This window comes from Thermobia domestica, chromosome 16 (genome assembly GCF_964235325.1).
Source record: "Thermobia domestica chromosome 16, izTheDome1.hap1.1, whole genome shotgun sequence".
NCBI classification, from domain to species: Eukaryota; Metazoa; Arthropoda; class Insecta; order Zygentoma; family Lepismatidae; genus Thermobia; species Thermobia domestica.
Genome location: NC_137469.1, coordinates 58,873,828 through 58,889,597, shown reverse-complemented (window position 1 = coordinate 58,889,597; position 15,770 = coordinate 58,873,828). Strand labels below are relative to the sequence as shown.

At 32.6% G+C, this 15,770-nt stretch overlaps 1 protein-coding gene across 4 annotated transcripts in view; it reads left to right on the top strand.

The window, feature by feature from the left end:
• LOC145673072 (facilitated trehalose transporter Tret1-like) overlaps positions 1 to 15,770 on the top strand; it is a 527,605-nt gene that overhangs the window by 467,730 nt on the left and 44,105 nt on the right. For 2 of the 4 annotated variants that reach the window (XM_081742422.1, XM_081742421.1), the window contains 3 exons: positions 13,608 to 13,712; positions 14,968 to 15,040; positions 15,485 to 15,573. The exons of 1 other annotated variant lie outside the window; for it this stretch is intronic. The gene's annotated coding sequence lies outside the window, so the exon portion shown is untranslated. Of the gene's footprint in view, positions 1 to 5,537; positions 5,802 to 13,607; positions 13,713 to 14,967; positions 15,041 to 15,484; positions 15,574 to 15,770 lie in introns of those variants that run through there. One more of the 4 variants, XM_081742423.1, reaches the window with a different exon arrangement.

Below are 15,770 nucleotides of genomic sequence, written 5' to 3'. Positions count from 1 at the left end.
AGCATATAAAGGGTTGGGTTGATCACTGATAAATGGTACAATTATCAATAATAGTGCCTGTGGAAGATAGGGTGTTGTAATACTGCAGTATATATATTGAAAGAAAACACTCTGGTTCACTTCGTCTTTCCGCGTTCCTTCGTTCATTCACCTAGTTCTTAAACACCAGCGTAGGTGTCAGACCGGTAACGCCAGACATGTCTTAACCGTAACATCTGGCCTGTGTTAACCGTAACGGTTGCATCCAAAAGGTGTTGTTGGCAACTTATCTCAAATAGGAAGCAAAAATTACACTCAGTTTACTAGACTCTCGGTATTGAAATGACATACTACAGTCATAGTAATGCTGGAACCACTGCCCTGTGCTAAAATTGAGTTGTATTGACACCATTCCTATTAGGTAACATAGTAGCTAGCGCCTGTGCGTTTTGCACACTATCCAGGGGTCGGTATCCGGTGGGAGACCATTCAAGAAATGAACGAATTACGGTGGATGGAACTCCACTTTAAACTGTTGCTGATACAGGATACTAAACTTCAACACAGAAAGAGACAACATACGAACTTTTTTTAAAACAAAATATTTCAATAGACGCATACATATTAAACATGTCTGTCTATTGAATGATAACGCAATTAATTTGTACAGATACTGGATTGGTGCAGATTAAGATTACGAGATCAATCTCTTGAGAAAAAAATTACTATTGAAATTATTAACTTGCAGAGGAAAAGTAATGTTTAAGAAACTTATTTAGCCTGTGTATGTAGGCGCTTACAGATGTAAGTCATGTGTTAACATGTGAAAAAGAGTTCAAAAGTGTGGTTCCTTAAAATACAAAGCTAACTTGTAGTGACTACTTAGCAACGGTTGATATATGGTTTTAGTATTTCTTTTCATTTACTATTGCTAACACGCCTGCTCCTATGGAAGCACCTGCTCTGAACTGTAGTGGATTTAAAGTTAGCTTGTAGTGACTATCGTGTGTGTTTTTAGTACTTCCCTTTATTTGCGCAGATGCTCACTATCCCTTACGTGCCATTCCGTCAATCAGAAAAGATGGAAAACTACCTTACTGACCACCTAGCACAGGCTGGTGCATGATTTTCACACACCTTTCTTTACGTTGTCGGAACTGTGGTAAAAATGATCGTTTTTCTGTCATACAAGTTTTCAGGCGTACGATAAATCTGTACACAGTTTCTGAACAAACATCAAAATTATAAGGGAGTAGAAAGCATTGGAAAATTATTAGAAGAAATGTGATTTTCAAGTGTTATGTCATGTGACCCCATATTCTTAATCTTAATATGTAGTCTACGCATCGTAATTTATTTTTGCTTTCACATTCTGAAGCAGACTTTCGTTTCACTTTTAGTGTGTAAAAGTCCAGCCCCACTCAAAAAATCTTGCCCCCTAAGAAAAACTTGCTGGGTACACCCCTGAGAGAGATGGAAGGGGGTATGATTTGATTGACGATAACCTAGCGTCAAAAAAGCAATATATTTCGCACATCTCTTTGAATACTTCGTCAGGTTACGTCTCCTTGCACTGTGGGTAAATGGTGGAAGAGATGAAAGGGGGAGTCGGGTTTAGAAGGTAGTGTGGTAGAGACACAGAGAGAAGTGAAATTGTTACCATTCCGCCACGGCTGCTTGCGTAGAGAAGATCAATGATAACAGACAGCAGGCAAGGGTGGAGAAGACTTCTCGGTTTGGAGTCACCATTGGTCCACCGCATCCTGCAACTGGCATTTTCTGTCATCCGCAACTTCCTGGGCGCAACCTTTCTTTTCTCTCTCTCTCTCTCTCTCTCTGTCTCTTTCCCTGAGGAAGCAGCATTGTTGCACTTTCAGCAACAAACGTTAGCGGCTTTGTTTGTTGATGTTCATTCGTACTATTATTGAAAACCACAAACATTGTACCTTTAAGGGCTTCTCTAGGCCATTTTAAGTCCAATGATGCAATTGCCGACTCCCTGAATGTAATGAAAGGATTCTTTTTCTCGAATATTTCTACTAGTTTTTATTATTGCCTTCTTCACCTACCTCTATAAGCTTTTCGAGAGAAAATGTATGCAAATAGGTTGTACCGTATTAAACAAGAAGGTGTTTATAATATTTGCTTTCCACAGGAAAGTACTTTAACGAATTAAATTTAGGGCATCATCGTTAATTGAAAATTAAGTACATTATAGTTTAAATCTTTCCAAAAGTAATTTATTTTTTCAGGATATTTCTTCCTACTTTGGGGAACTTTCTCAGATGCATACATACATACTAAGACCAAAGTACATATTAGCTTAGGAAAACAAAGCATTTATGCGTTTCTTCGGTTTTAATAACTTTATAACTTAAAAATATCTCGCTAACTAACCATCTGTTGCTAATTTTACCTTTAGGAATAATGGTTCAAAAACTTCTCTGTTTGTTTAACATTAAAGCTTGCATTATGCGCTATTAATTTAAGCACGCAACGTAGTTTTATTACTTGTCGATACGCGACAACAGTTTTGCAGTGTTTATATTGTTTTGTCAGTTTACGAAGGGAAATTGAATAACATTAGCTATTAGCTGTAATAACATAATATGATATTTATAGGGTACATTCAAATACGAAGTCATTTTCACTATAATGCCACAAGAACTCAGTGGTAGAGTGCTCATTTCTAATGTGAGGGATCTCCGGTTCGATTCTAGACCATGTGAATTTGCAGTGGACAACATCGTGTCTATGGGCTTCTCCGTTTCCTCCACATTTTCATTCCACCAATTCTTCAGTTAGTTATTCACTTCCATTAATCATTCGTTATCGTTTCCTTTAGTCTAAAGAATAAACATAGGTCGTAAAACTCAAAATTTCACTCCATTTTCATTTTTTTTCGAGTTTCAATGGTAAGTAATGTGACGTGCTCATATCAGGTGCCGTATATTTATACATGGTGTTCGCTTGTTCTTCATGTGTTACCATTGTTTCATTATAATTTGGTAATTAACAGTCATTAAAATTAACGTCTAGCTTGATACAATTTAATGTCTTATTACTCGTTTTAACGAGACCATAAATAGTTTCGATATTTAACAAATGTTTGAAGAACATGTTAATGCTCTTTTTAATTAAATAACAATAGTAATATGTGATAAGTTTGGGGTTCGGCTCTTAACAGCTCCCAAGTATTTTTTTAAACTTTATTTGGAATGGCTATCTAGTTATTACATTGAATTGTTTCTCGGAAATTACATTCGAAACACAAACTAAACGCACGCATGTTAGTACACGGAGCGTTCACGGAGCATGGTCTTTTAACTCTTTGCATGTTTTTATAAAGAATGCAAGTGAAGCCTTGGACAAAGAAATAGATGTTTGAATGACTCCTTAACATTGATAACTTTTTATTTTTACCTTCCTGTAAGTTGTACCACTTCCGACTTCGTGTCGGAGCAAAAGATACATATTGCGAAACGAATTATTATTAGGGATGGCCACAAAGTTCCGGTTCCGGCGGAACCAGTTCCACGAGGAACCGGTTCTCGGAGATTCGATTGTCAGAACCGGTTCCGGACCTGGATCCTAAAACTCGGTTCCAGAACCGGAACTTAGGAACCGGTTCCAGACCTGGATCCGAAAACCCGGTTCCAGAATCGAATCTTAGGAACCGGTTCCAGACTGATCCGAAAGCGCCCAAAGACCCTTAAAGGAGGCACAAAGTTCACCTTCAAAACACTGCAAAGAGGACCATGCGCTTGTACTCTCCCCGCCCAGACCCGCTTGTGAGTAGAGATATGTCCTTTTCTGACCGCCCTGAGGCGATATTATTTTAATCGTAGCCTTTTACGCTGTATTATGGGCTTTCTAGCGCCGCGGTGTTGCCAAATTATGCCCTAAAGGGTTGAAATTCCCTATATTTTGTATATTTATAGTGTAAATTATGCAACATTGTAAGATATAATTTAATTAAATTTTGATATCAATTTAATTAACCCTTTAATTAAACTCCTATCAAATTGATTACCCCTTTAATCAAACAGCTATTAATTTATTCAATTAAAGATGATTACGTAGAATTAATGTAATCGCGTATGATGATATATGTACCGTTATTACCTTATAGTGGTATTTAATTACGAAAGGGTTTAATGTATTATTTTGGATTGATAACACGTGTTAGATGGTGCCGTTGGCGCCATTACTGTCTGGTTATGCCGCAACTTTCCTTTATACTTTCCCCGCCCGTTCACTTTGTATATTACCGACTGCCGCGTTGTATTGAACGTTAGTTTTTTCGCTGGCGCCATTACCGTTGCGCCGCCCGCTTTGTATATCCGCCGCTCGGTAGCCGTGGACGCTAATGGTATTTTCGGCGCACTGTAAGAGACAAGTTACCTTTTGATATCACCACTGATGTTTTTGACGTAGCACTTTGATGACACATGAACCGCACAGATCGTGGTTTTATGATTTCGGAGTTTTTTTTTTTTTTTAATTTTAATTATTTGTAGAATGAACTTGATTTTTCCGAACAACTTAGAATTATTTATTGTTATAATAACATTTTCATATATTATAGTAACTTTTAGTTTTCTTTGCGGAAAGAAAATTAAAGACAAACTAGCTATGCATCTTTTTATGTGTTAATACTTTCGAAGATAGATTTCTCTTTGCGTATAAGGAGGTGCTGACATCATGTGGCAGAATTTTGTACTACAATGACTTGGAGAACTTGATAGCATATATGACCTGTTTGAAATGAACCCTTAGCGATGGGTTTTCGTATGATTGAAGTGGGATATTCGTTGTTACTGGAAATTTGGAACTCAATCTTGAAAGCATATGGAACATATTTATTTTTAAAATGTCATTTACCTCTAAATGAAATACAGCTTGTTGAAATATTATTTTTGATGCTTGTGTCTATTTTGATGTACACAAGAACTATAAAGTATTTTGAAATGAGGACGGTTAATGAGTTATAAATGTAGACAATATCTGATTAACAGCAACAGCTGTTGTAATAAAAACATGCTTTGATTTCTAGTGCTATTTTTTGAACCTCTATGGGACTTTCTCCTATAGATGATATTATCTGCAGTGATGGCCCAATGAGTGATATTATCTAAAGAACCACTTTATGGCGACTCTTTAGATATTTTAAGATTTACTTATGTGAAGATATTTATGTCTGTAAGGCGCCTCTAATTGTGTACTAATAGACGATTTGAAAGGAAGGGCCACTAAAGGTTACTTTGATGGAATGCTAGTTAAGGAAAGAAAGTGCTATGTATACTGGGGTCATTATTTACAGAGGTTATTGCCATGTAATCAGTAAACGGTTTCCACAATTTTCTCTTTTAAGTGCAATCTTATTTTGGAATAACATGATGGCTAGAAATAAAATAAATAAATTGGTTAACTGTTTGCTTAACCCAAAAACTAGGACAAGGCAGGAGACTGACCCCTCATTTATTATATCTGATGAAAATGCATGAGGAAATCAGATTTTATCTTTTTTTTTTTTTTTTAAAATAAGCATACCGGTAGAAAGCTGAAAGATATTTTGTAACTAATCATAGATAGGAGAAGGGAGGGCAGGTAAATGAACTTATGCTTTGACGGAATTGAAGGACTTTATAAATACATGACCGACCATAGCCGTTTTATTATTTGGGTAGTACTGCGCTTGGTATAGAGAAGATTTATTGTGTGGTCGTATTAGAATTTATTGGTGTACTAGTTTGGTGTTTGATTTCTGCAGATAGGTGTATTGACATTGAAGATTGTTTCAGCGCTTATGCAGAATTAAGGTAAGAAAACTTTAGATAATTTTATACATAGAAAATATAGAATTAAATATTGCAAAGATTGATTGATTCATGAAATTGATATTTCGTTTTAAACTTTGTTTTATTGAAAGAGATTTGTTTCACTATGTTGATTGTACTTGAGTTTATAGACCTGTTTAGCACCGATTTTTTTTTTTTTAAATGAAACGAACAAACTAATAAACAATGGAAAGCAGAGTTGAATACTGTTTTGTAGGAATAAAAGAATTAATTGCCGAAGGCACATACGCTAAAAAGTTTAGCAGTAAAGAAGCTCTATTATTATTATTATTATTATTATTATTATTATTATTATTATTATTATTATTATTATTATTATTATTATTATTATTATTATTATTATTATGAGCTGGAATTTTGCGCATCTTGAGCTTAATTTCAAACTTGTTTTCCGTTTTGGAGATTTTCTATTTTATTATTGTGCAGTACAGAATTTGAATCAAAGTTGTAGGAAACATTATTTGTTGAAGTGATTTATTGGAGTTTACTAGTGTGAAATGCGTATTTATCACGTTGGTGTTTAAGGTTTTCTAACTAGGAATCAATTTGAGATTATATATAAAGAGAAAATCCTTCGTTTTGCGAAAAAAGGATTAATTGCAAAAATATTATCTTATTTGGTTGTTTTTCAGTACCTTTTATCATTATTACGTTTGTTTTCCTTATTTTGTAATATGACCATTAAATTGTGATGTCAAGTCTAGTGAATTACATTTAGGATGTTTCCTTATAGTCATCGAATACTAAACTTTTTATTGATGATTTTACATACCGATAGTATAAAGTATTGACTTTATATGAAATGAGGCATTGCCAATGTTACAGGAATTGCTGCGTGACAGAATAATTAAGTTTAAAGGGTTTGAATTATAAAATTTTGTGAGTATCCAGCGAGTTGATAGCAGTAAAAAAAATAAAGAATGTCCAGCTAGGGACAAGTCATGAGATGTAATTGTAGAATAATTTCCATTAACATCTAGATGCTTTACACCGCATAATGAGAGGAGTTTACGCTTATTGACCGTAATGTTATTTTTTATATTAGCCTTGTAATTGAATTTTATTTTCCCACTTAGATCTTTTGGATTATAACTGATCGAAAATGTACTTTTTCAATTTCACGGTTATTGAGTAAAATTACGTTTAGAGTTCAAGATAATACATAGAGTTCATTTAGAACTGTGGGTATATGAGACATAGCTTAGCGTTGCTTCCCCATTGGGGGGTTTCCCACAACTAGGACGTGTATGTTAATTGATTAGTAAGGAACAAGCTTTATTATTACTTTTAACAGCTAGGCTATAGGAGACATGGACCTATATTTTATTATTATATTCCTGAATCACAGGAAGTAACATGAGGAATCTCCACCGTGCTAAAGCCGTATATGATACTCCGAGAAAACCTTAATACTTTATAGATGTTATTTCTTTTGGACGCATATAAAATTAAATTTATGGGGAGGAGCTTAAATGAAAGTAGAAATCGCGTAGAGCGAAATAACAGTTTTTAATTTATTGGATGTCATAGAGTGAAGCAAAGCGAATAGATTCATAACTGATGTAATAGCGTAATACAGTTAATATTGACACTTAACGACATTGGATAGACTGTATGAACTAAGTTATTGCTTTTTTTTTAATGGGTGGCGAAACATAAGTTTAAAAGTTATGGCTATTTGAGACATGAACCTCCAACGGTGTAATTATATGAGGCATATATTATTGAATTACTAGTACCGCTTTGTTTGGTTTGAGATTCTAAAGGCTGTTAGTAATTTTAAAAACGGACGGCACACACGTTTGTTTGTTTTTTTTTTTTTTTTAAAGTTTTGGAGAACAAATTTAAAGAATTCTCTCACTTTGTTTACTGCATTATATTGTTTTAAGTCACTTGAGGAAAAACTTGCAGTTATAATGATCTGAGGAATAATCCCGACTTTTTACAATTATAGTTGCTAAGTTATGAGGGAAATGGTGATTATTTTGATCCATTAAAATAGATAGAACCTCGAAAAATCTATGGACATTGTTATAATGCCCTAACTTGGCTTTGAAGTAAGCACTCTATCACTGATTTCCCCACAATTAAAGAAATATAGGAAATATTTTGGTATGAGGACAAATTGATTAATACTAAGACTATATAAAAGGAGTAGTTGTACTGATTTGATATTTAGATTAATTACATTGTATTTTAGTTTGTAGATTACATTTTATTAAGAAATAATGATGATTACAGGGTCCGTAGACACAATTTTAGATACAACGAGCTATAGTACTTTTGAATTTGCTTGTAACGTATTATTTGACTTTATTGAAACTAGTATTACCCGAAACTAAATTTGATTTGTACCTGATTGAGTTTTAATATTATTGGAAACATAATTTTATATCAGAATCATCAAATTAGCTATTAGTTTCGTATTTATGTAAAATAAGTTGAACAGTATACATAAATTGTGTTTTTTCACAGCCTTGTTTACAGTAATATTTGAATATTACCGTACCCGATTTGTTTTATATCTATTTCCGTTTGATAATACAAATGAGAAAATGTTTAGATGGACAAAATTTTAAATGACAATTAACAAATAGAGTCTTTAGCTTCCTTAAAATATTTGATGCCGGCGAAAAATGTTATAGCACCCCTCAATACTTGTAAGGTTGATTAGTGGGATGTTCAGGACAATACTCATATAGAATTGGAATCGAGATTTAGATTTTCTAGACTTCCTTGGATAATGACTTATTTGAGGACATGCCTAGACTTGTATATTTTGACATTTAAAATGCTTAGCGTACAGCGGGTTTAACTATACAGGGAAGAAATACATATACTTTAGGGAACAATACCAAACATATTTAATAGAAAAGTGCCTGAAATGTTATGTAGTCTAGATAAGCACTTATGTACCGCTGGGTTGCATACAGCCAGGGATATTACCATATCTCAACTTATTCTTTGAAATTTACTATTATAATAAGGTGACATATTTTAGTTTAGCGTCCCACAATTATGAGTTTCGAAAAATACTCACCAATTTTCTTTTAAATGTAAGCCAAAGGCGGGGGGGTGGGGTCCCACCACAATTTATATAAGATTTAAAATTGTTATGACCGGACATGGACACTAAGACCGGACACTAGGATTGGGGCAAAGGGAAATTTTGTATGTACTTGTTAAAGATTTAGTATCTTTCAGTTTATGGTGATTATGAGAAAATGAAATGAAATCTTTGAGTCCCACGGTTATGCCGGTTAGGCTAAAGGAGACGGTGATTATTTTTTGGTTCGTTTCTTATTTTTTATATTCTCCTAATAAATTAGTCGGAGCAACTTATTTTACGGATCGATTTCTATGAAATCTCATAAAGAGAAACTTGTTTCGAAAATATTTTAAAAATTGCGAACTTGCAAAATAAATCGTTTGCTGTGCAAACTCGTTGTTAAAAATAAGGTGTTTGAACTAAATATGGGAGCTAAAATAAGCTCTTAAAAGTATATAGGAAGTGGGAGGAAACGGGAGAACCCCCGAAAAAAAAAACATGGACACGATGTTGTCCACCACAATTTATTAAAAAATAAATCCAAACAATGTTTGTCATGAAAATGTTGAAATATTTGGAGGGAGCAGGGTTTGAACCCGGTACCCCAAACACCGTAGGTGAATGCTCTACCACCTTTTAAACTTCCTGACTTATTTCCTACTTTAACCACTTTTCAGGACCATTAGACACGACAGGGACACGAACACAGAAACATCGAGGACAGTTAAAATTCCACCCTTGCTACTACAGAGGGACACGAACCCCAATTGGCTTTATCTCACAATTATCAGCCTAACGCCTCAGACCGCTCGGCTACACCCACTGGCTTACTGAACCATTGCGGTCCCTTATGAGAAATGAATTTTTATATTGATTTGCTTTACAAAGAAAGTTGTTGAAAAAGTATATAAAAAGTGGCAGGAAACCCACGATTACGATGATTGTTCACTACGATTTATACAAAACACTTGTTTTTTGTCATGAGAACGCTACAGGGAGCCAAGAATTCATAGCACTGCCCCCACAATTTTACTATTGAGTATAGTATACATTTGAGTTAAATGAACGCAATTTTAACTATAAGTAGGATACGCATTTAATTAGAAGATTTCAATATAATCAGAGGCGAAAGAACTGTACGCTGTTAATATTCGTGAAAGTATGAGGAGTAGTCAATATGAATAATAGAAGCAGAAACACTTGTTTCAATTCAATGTGAATACTATTGTTCAAGACACTGAGACATGTGAAACTAAGAAAAACAGGTTCATTATTTGTCCAACTTATATTTGCAGATAGGGCCAAGTTATTGATATTGTTAGAAAATATAGCTGATACATTGTAAAGACTCATTTTCATGCTAACAATAATAATAATGATTAAATTTAGGCATCCCTTTTTTCTTATAGTGACTAATTTAGTTCAAAGTAGAATGCTTACCCTGGACCCCTACATTAGATAAATGCTTACCCAATGAGAGTCCACGTATATGGAAACTTAATGTATATGTAACAGAAAGTATCTGATTTAAAGTAAATTTGTATTAGTTGAGTCCGCTACATTTGTATTTACCTTGGGTTCTTAAGTAACTAAGTTCTGAATTACAGATACTTTATATATGTAAAAACACATGATCGTTGAAGCTGCATGAACTCCTATTATTACTACAACTATTGCTACTCCCACTACTACTATTACTACTACTATTAGTACTACTGCTATCGCTACTAGTATTACCACTGTCCCCGCCGCTAGTGCCACTAGTATTCTATCAGTACTATCATTTCTACTACTACTACTACTATCCCTACTACTAGTATTACCATCACTATTGCTATTAGTATCCTACCAGCACTACCACTGCTACTACCACTACTACTACTATTAGTACTACCACCACTACTAATACTATCGACTACTAGTATTGCCATCACTACTGCTATTAGTATTCTACCACTACTACTACTACTACTACTAGTATTACCACTGCCACAATTACTACTGCTACTAATACTCTATTAGTACTACCGCTGCTACTACTACTACTACTACTACTATTATCGCTACTTCCGCTACTACTACTATTAGTATTACCACTACTACTATGGCTTGCATGTGAACTAATGAGTATCGGCTACTACTTGTTGTTTTGCTGCTATTTTTTGTTCCATTTGTAATCTAACCTTCTTTCTTCTACTACCATGTAAACTTTGCATGTCTGTCTCTTTTTTCTTTCTTTGCATGTATGCCCTTTTTTTAATCAAAGTTTCTTTTCTTTGTGTTGTATCTCTATTTTTACCTATTTGTTCTATGCAGAATGCTATTAGATTTCTATTTCACCTTTTGTTCTATTTGTACCTATTTCTATTTTACTCTTTCCTTGATCAGCTTCTAAATTCCCCGTTTCTTTCCTTGGTTTATCTCTATTGAATATTTCTCTTTTTTAGGTATGTCTATCTCTTTTTTTTATAGAATAATATGATGAAGTAGGTAAATTAAGTAAAGTTCCTTTAACAAGCCATCTCTTACAGATTAGTATCTTCTCTTGCTTGAGTCTGACTCCTTTTTATGTAACCTAAGCTATTCCAATTTATTGTGTGCTACCCTAACTTTGATGGGCTTCCAATTTTACATAAATTACATCCTCATCCGCTCTTTCTTTGGTTTTCCCTACTATGCTTTAGCTAACATATTCTTGATTCTGCCCACTCACCTTTACTTGTTATGTAATATATTTGTCCATCATTGACTCTATGGTATGAATCGCTAAATATTTTCTTTTTGTTGTTGTACTACATGATTTCCTCTTTTACTTTGCTGCCGCTACTTTTATTCCTGCCGTTATTGTACTGAACTAAATTTATTTTATTGTATTTGTGCTTTGCCTCATTCGTCAACTGTCAATGACCTACAATACTTAATAAAGACCAATACGGTCATGATCTGAATAATTTGTTTTGAATTATTTTAAACTTTTAAGATCTTGTCCGCAGCTAAGCTTTAACTAACTCTATGGTCTATGGAACCCGGAGGTTCACAGAAGCTCTCCACTGACTTTTATTCTTGCATCATTTTTTTACTTTGTATTCCAATCTCTGGGAGATCCATCTTAATATTTTCCTTCCAGCAGCACCTACGTCTTCCTAATGGTTGTTTTCCGACTGGTCTTGCAGTCAAGAGTTTGAAAGCGTTCTTCCATTTCAGCTACATGATTTGCCCTTCTAGACTTGACGATCCTAACAATGTTGGGTAACCGTATAAATTATGTAGTTCCGCCATTCCCCATTTCCGAGGATTGAATATTCGTCTTAGGATCTTGTTTTCAAATACTTTTTAGTTTATGTTCTTCCCTCAGAGTAAGTGACAGTGTTTTGCAGCCATACAGAACAACAACTAAGCTTTAAATGTTTCCTAAACTCTAAACTTAAGCTCATGGTTTGCTTTTACTTGCTAACTAATTAGTTCGCTAGTTCTTAATGCTAAACCAGTATGATGCTTTTAACTAATGTATACTCAAGTTTATGTCCCTATCCTGAACTAAGCTTAAGCTATTTGAAAAGTTTTCTGTCTCCCTGTTTGCTATTATATGTCTGTTATCAATTCTATTATTAGATGCCTCTTAGAATTTTCAATTGTGCTCCTCTTTGTAGATGATTTTAAGAGTGATGTACGGGTTCCTTATTATGCTAGCATTATATATTTCTTAAAATGGTTGGTTGGTATTCTATTGTGTTTAGTATTTTCCTTGGTTGGTTTCTCTGCTATTTGGTGCTAGCACTACTAGTAGAATTTCTTAACCTGCTTGAGTACTATTCTATTGTGTTTAGTATTTTTCTTGCTTGGCTTCTACTGCTATTTACTATTATTAGCACTACTACTTGTATTTTTTCAAGATGATTGTCTGTTATTCTATTATAACTTCTTTAACCTAACCCAAACTATTTGACATTAACTATCATATGTCTTTTATCTTTCTGTATATAGTAGAAGCTTTCTGTTTGTGTATAATCCAAATTTGCTGTTTTGTCTTTATGCATGTTTTCTTCTTATGCTTGCCTTTGTTTTTTCTTTGTATTGTTTTTTGTACTCTGTTTTCGTAGACGTTTTTTTAATAAATGTTTCCTTTAAGTTTCTCGTAACTTATCAAAACTCCATTGACATCACCTGTATACCTTCCTAGTATCTTATAGTACTGCTATTTGAAAATTTAATTCTAACAGAACCAAATGATTTATACATATTTCAGAAATATATATCTTTAGATACTGAATATCATGTTCTTATATCTTATATTAGGCATACCATATAGTATACTAACATATAAGATAGATATAGATATAGTTATAGATATAGATATAGTTATAGATATAGATAGATATATATAGTTATAGTTATATATATATATAGATATAGTTATAGATAAATAGATATATATAAATATATATAGTTATAGTTATATATAGATATAATTATAGATATAGTTATAGATAGTTATAGATAGATATAGATATATATATATAGATATAGATATAGATATAAATATATAGTTATAGATAGATATAGATATATATATAGATATAGATATAGTTAGATATAAATATATAGTTATAGATAGATATAGATATGGTTATATCTCTAATGTAAATATAGATATATAGTTAGGTATAAGGTTTAATACTATATATTTACTATATGTTCTAACACATGTTATATTTTAGGTTACCCTTTTGTGGCAATACCATTATTACTGGTGTAGTACTAAAAAGTATCGAGAAGTACCAACCAAAAGTACCAGAGGAGCAAGATATTTTCTGCTACCAAAGGTATTTTTTATTCCTTTGTACTTAAATAGACCAATTATGTTTCTGCAAGAATATTATTGAAAATAATACGAATCATTTGTACGTTCGCAGCATAGCTGCTCTTACGACTTTCTAATTTTAAAAACGAGCTTAGTATTTTCGAAACAAAGTTTCTCTTTTGAATTTGCTAAGCAAATGAACCAATAAAATAAAATAACACGAATGAATAAAATAATCACACTGTAAGTGTTCTGAGCTTGCTTAGCAAACGAATTATTTACAAGTTCACACGAAGTGTTCGACTAATTTATTAGGAGAGAATGAATATTTTACAGTTTTGCAGCGTAGCTGCTCTAGCGAGTATGCTCTGGCATACGATTTATTTACAGTTTCGCAGCGTAGCTGCTCTAGTATACCAGAAAATTGTGTCGCAAATGAACGAATAAAATAATCACACTGTAAGTGTTCGAGTAATTTATTACGAGAGGTTAAATTAATAAGAAGTTTTCACAGAAAATGATCCGTCAAAGTTAAGAAAGAAACATTAAAAGACCAAGTAGAAATAGTTAAGCATATAAAAAAAGAAACATTGAAAGACCAAGTAGAAATAGTCAAATATATAAGAAAGGAACATTTAAAGAACAAGTAGAAATAGTCAAACATATAAGAAAGAACATTGAAAGACCAAATAGAAATAGTCAAACATATAAAAAAGCAACATTGAAAGACCAAATAGAAATAGTCAAATATATAAAAATGATTAGCTTAAGTTATGTTGAGTTAGTTTGATTAATCATTCTAATATTCATAGTATAGTTGTTCCGAGTAATTTACAAGTTCTCAATTTTTAGTATTTTTGAAATTATTTGTAGGTTCACACTACAAGTGTTCTGAGATTTCATAGAAATCGAACCAATAAAAAAAGTTGAATTTGCTACGCAAATGAACCAATAAAATAAAATAACACGAACGAATAAAATAATCACACTGTAAGTGTTCGAGTAATTTATTACGAGAGGTTAAATGAATAAGGAGCTTCTTATGGAAGCGATCCATTATTAAAATTACGACTTTCTATAAGAAATTTTTGTAAGTTCACACTGTAAGGGTTCTGAGCTTGCTTAGCAAGCGAAATAATAAAAAAGATACGAACCAATAAAAAAAGAAGCGAAATAATAAAAATAAGATACGATCCAATAAAAAATAAGAAGTGAATCATAAAAATGATTAGGAAAATAAATTACAAGTGTTGCTTAGTAATGTTTCATTGTTTCAGGGCAAGCAGTTAATTGGAGTAAAAGTGGCAGCGGAATTAAGAATTCCAAAGTATCAAAGTTCACAGAAGTAAAGTAAGTATCATTGACAATATTTAATAGTTTGTAAGTTCACCGAGTAGCTGCTTTGAGCTTGTGTAGCATGCAGATTACTTTTGAAAGAATTATTTTGCATCATTTCATTTGTCATAGCGTGCATTATTTTGTAACATGCAGATTACTTTTGAAAGAATTATTTTGCATCACTTATTTTTGAGAGCGTGCATTTGTTTGCACAACATAAAGTTTATAACATGTTTCCATTTACAACATACATTTTTTTTGTTAACAACTGATACATTTTTTGTTAACACCACTTAAAAATTTTTTAGCATGCATTTTTGTTAACACCACTTAAAATTTTTTGTAGCATGCAACATAGTTAAATTTTTGCAAATCAAATTCTACAGTTTAGTAATATACATTTTCAAATTTTTATGTTTCATGTAAAAGTAATATTGTCTTTCTTTATTATTACAGCATTCAAGTGTTTCATCCTCAACTGTGAATTTATCACTTCTTGACATCTAAGAACATTTAGATAAGGATTTCTTGTTTTCCCAGCGGCGGTAAGTGTTCATATACATTTTTTTTTAACCTGTAAAACTTGTTAATAAAAATAAAAATATTTGTTACTTACATAAATGAACTAATAAAAACAATATTTTAATCTAATGAAACTATAATATAAAGAGTATATAATTAAAAACATATTGACAAATAATTTTGAGTAAACTAACTTTACATGTGTTTAAGTACATAAACT